The sequence below is a fragment of the Colobus angolensis genome, unplaced genomic scaffold (assembly GCF_000951035.1).
Source record: "Colobus angolensis palliatus isolate OR3802 unplaced genomic scaffold, Cang.pa_1.0 Scaffold3, whole genome shotgun sequence".
NCBI classification, from domain to species: domain Eukaryota; kingdom Metazoa; phylum Chordata; class Mammalia; order Primates; family Cercopithecidae; genus Colobus; species Colobus angolensis.
The window spans coordinates 27887476-27892111 of NW_012116265.1; the positions used below are offsets into that span (position 1 = coordinate 27887476).

Consider the following 4636-nt stretch of genomic DNA (forward strand, 5'->3'; position numbering starts at 1 on the left):
TGATGACCAAGAGGGGTTTCTTTCAAAGCTATAGGGCACAAACAATTGACCATAGATGACTCTGTTTGCATTCTTCTGCAGAATTATTTCCTTCAGGGACAGATTTTTCAACCTAAGAAACTACCTACTCTTTGTATTCTCTTGACGGGGAGAGATGAACCCTTCAGCTGCTAAGATTCAAGAAAACGCCTCACTGCCTTAACCTTAACTGTTCTTCCTGGAGCTAAAAAAAGCTGTATTTTTTAAAGTGCTGGGGCAAACAAAGCAACCCCAAAAGAACTGATGTGTGTTTTAAAAGAAAAAACCCAATGAGGAACAACTGATGATTTTTATGCATAAACTAAATAACCTTTAATAAATAAATCTCTATTTTGGAATAAAAAATGCAATTTTTTCAATTTTTTTTAAGAAATACATTTTCAATGACACCTATCTTAGCCTTGTAAGCTTGATATGTTTAACCGAGAGAACCAAAATTGAACACTGGATCAAAAAACAATTTTTTCTTGGGAGAGGAGGGGAACTAGACCAAGAGCAAATATTGATAATATTGAAATATATGAATTAATCTATAACTCTTATTTCAAAATGTTCAATAACTCTTGGCATAGAGATGACTTTTTATTGGCTTTTTATTGAACGCTATGTGATTCTTAACACTGTCATCTTCCACCCCCCTCCTTAATATATATAAATCCAAGAAGCTTGCAAGTCATATTAAAATATTCTTTCTTTAGTTTGGCAGAAATTTGTACTTTTGACCTTGAATTTTCCCTACTACCTAATCAAAGAGTTTTATCATAAACAAACATTTACTACTGCAGGCATTAAAATGGAATAGGACTTAATAACTAGTAAAATTCCTTCCTAACTTCAGGTTTTATGAAGATCTAAGTAACTGATGAAAAATTGAATCCTTTAACATGAAAAAACAAAATTCATATTCACATTTCAAGTTATATGTGTCAAAGCACTGGTGCTGAAACAGAATAGATTATCTTCTAATTTCACATCACTGAGTTATTCACTGCAGTAATGAGGAAACATATTATTGAGAAAGTTATACTGGAAAATTACCTAACATTCTCTGACAAGAAAAAAAAAACTAACAATAAAAAGAAAAGCAGGCAAATGGGATGAAAATATTATGAATTAGTATGGTGGTTTTTTATTACAAAGCTAAATATAGGGACAGATGTTTTTCACTTTGATCACTCTCACACTGTTGCACTGAAAATAAAGAAAACAATAATACATAGAATGCAAGAACACTGATCAACACAATCTACAATATTTACATAGAAATTATTAGTCACAAAGGGTTTTGGAGTATTCATTTAGTTAAGCAGTAACATTTCCTGAGGGCTTTCTATGTGGTAGGAACTTTGCTGGTTATCAGAAATGCAAAAAATGAAAAGCCACAATTCTTGCCCTCAACAAGATCATACACAGGGAGGTTTACACATCTACCACCTGTGATAAATCAGCCCAATCACATGGGCACCAAATCTAAAATGATAATCACTATGTTGCCTAGTAAAGTTAGATTATTTGGTTTAAAAATTCCCTCTTAATTTTTTGGTTTTAGAATGCAGTTAAGATGTATGATTAATGAGATGCATTGAAAAACAAGATGAGTACATTACAAAAGTATATGGGGAAAATCTTTGTATTTCAGCAATTTTTAATATTTACTTGAATTTTTCACTCTCCCACAAAACACCCACTACTTGGAGTCCTATTGCACAAATGTCAATCTATTGTTGGTTTTTCTTATTCCATAATAAGAAATTCATATATTTACATTAAAACACTACCTTGTTCATCTTTAAGACTTCCAATTAATGGTGCTATGCTTTAGTTCCCAGTATTACAAAGGCAGAATAAATTTTTAAATAGTACTGGAAAAAACGGTCATATGAATGAGTGAGTATATGAATCCTGAAAACTAAAGAGGTTGCCCCTTCACCACCACTTTTCTATTCCAAAAAGACTAGAATCATTGAAGGTATTTGATGTAAAAAATGAGTACCTTCTGAAATAGTTCATCTCCTACATCCTCATAAGCCAACTTGATGAAATCTTACTGATTCTAAAAGCCTCCATTTAGAAACCATCACCTAACGCCCTTCCGTGGTCTCCAAAATAATCTTCCCTCTGAATATCCATTACATCTGGGTGGCACTACCCTTACGCTACTTATCTCAAACTACCTTAAATTTAGTTATTTGAGCAAAACACCTTTAACCCTTTTAGATGGAAATAGCTCCTAAGGGCAAACGACACGTCTTGATATCAGTTACACTACTTTAGTGTTGTCCTCAAACACTCATTGACTGTGTAACACTGTGCAAGGAACTTAACCTCTTTATCGTATAGTACGTGTTATAATACCTACCTCACAGGATTGCTGTGACCAATAAATGAACACATATTAAATACACAGAAATACAATCAATCCTCATCCACAGATTCCACATTTGTGAATTTGCCTACTCAATAAAATTTATGTGTAATCCAACATCAATATTCGTAGCACTCTGGCAATAATTTGTGGAAATGTGCAGAGGGGGAGAATTTTGAGTCACCTGATTTGCATCCTGTCAGCTGAAACTGAACAAAGTAACGCTCTGCTTTGTTTCTGCTCCCATACTATAAAGGAGTATTCTTTTCACAGTCTATTAAGCGCAACAATGTTCTCATTTTTGTGCTTTTTGTTGATGATTTGGCTATTTAGAATGCCCAAGTGCTGTCTAGTGTTCCTAAGCACAAGATGCCTGTGATAGGCCTCAGGGAGAAAATATGTGTGTTACAAAAGCTTCCTTCAGGCATGAGTCATAACTGCTGTGGGACATGAGTCCAATATTAATGAATCAACAATATATATATAAAATAAGGTATCTTTAAACAGAAACACACATTTTAGTGATGTATTGATACATGGACAAAAATATTGTGACCGGAGGCTTATAGGAACCTAACATTGTAATTCCAGTAAGACCTAATTTATTATTCACTGCTACTTCACAGAACAAATCTACTTCAAGTAGTGAGAAGCAACTGTACTTAGAGTACTGACAAATACATAGTAAGCTAAGGAACTATTAACTACCATCACAATTGTATTGTTAATAGCACATGGTAGGTACTTGAACATCTGTTAAAACAGTGCCTGAATAAAATAAAAATAAGGACTAGATTTTAAAAAGGAAGAAAATTTCCAGATTATTTTTATATGACAGTTATATAACATTGGCCCCAAAACTTCACAAAACTGCACAGTAAACTGCACAAATAAAACACACTAAAGAATAACAATGCAAAAACTTTAAATGAGATAATATGCAAAAGAATCCAAAACACTAAACAAATTTAAAAGAGGGGTACATTCCAGAAGTTCAAAGGTTTTTAATATTACAAATGCATTAATAAAGTCCATTATATTAACGGAAGATATTTTTATTTTCATAACTGCTGAAAACTCAAGTGAAATAAGTCAACATCATTCATAATTACCAAAATAAAAATTTTAAAGTTTACATAGAAATTAAGAGGTATTTGTTAGCCTGAATATATATAGATACAGATACAAAGATATACACATGTGTCTGTACTTGCCCAATTAGCCAGCAACTTACTTAACTGGAAATGTTAGATACTTTCTCATTAAAATAAGGAATAAGACAAGGATGTCCACTATCTCTTCTATTATTTAATATCTTTTGATGTTATTAAACAACACAATTAGAGAAGAGAAAACATTAGAGGCCAAAAATGGAAGAAAAAGGAGGAAAGCAATCTTGATTTGCAAACAATATAATTTTTCTATCAGGAAGACAAAAACAAAAACAACCAATAAAAACCCTAAAATAATTCACAAGAGAATTATAAACAATATGTAAAATAAATAAGCAGACAAATTAATGTTTTCTCCTCCAACCACCCAAAAAAACCTACTTAGTTAAAGTAATTAAGAAGACTCTATGTCTATAATGAAAAGTAAAATAAAATACCTAGGCCTGTATCTAGGGAAAAAAAAGCAAAAAACAAAATGTAAAATCAGAGAACAGAGGTAAAAGGATAATAAAAGAAGAAGATATACAAAAAAGAAGAAGATATACAAAAAAGGGTAAGACCAAAGTGGTGAATAAAATCCATCAAAATCTTTATCTTAAACTGGAAAGAGGATAAATTTGGGATTCACATTTTTCTCTCCAAAAATGTGTATTTCCTACTCTTAACCATGGAAAAAGCTTAAAAACAATAAAACGGTAGTCATGAACACTCCTACCAGATTATGCTCCATTAATACTATTTTTTAATAAAAAGTTTCTTTCAAGTATGAAAAAAATGCATAAAATTTGTCTAGGATATATTATTACTGAAAGTAAAAAAATTACCAAGGATACGTTACTACTGAAAGTAAAGAAATTATCAAAGATCCATGACTCAAAAGCCTCTTAAGCACAATGTGTAAAAAAATTGTACTAACGGCCTTCCCTCCCAAACTACAGCCTTCCCTCCCAAACTATACCAGTGTTTAGCTAAAGACTGCATCAACTGCAAGGCTTAATTAAATAGCTACTGAATTTCTTTCCACTTCTTTTTTTTCTTTTCTTTTTTTTTTTTTTTTTTT

The 4636-nt window shown here is 31.8% G+C and overlaps 1 protein-coding gene across 7 annotated transcripts in view; it reads right to left on the reverse strand.

Annotated features, from left to right (window-relative positions):
- GPHN (gephyrin) overlaps positions 1–4636 on the reverse strand; it is a 734237-nt gene that overhangs the window by 650573 nt on the left and 79028 nt on the right. The gene's annotated exons all lie outside the window — the stretch shown is intronic.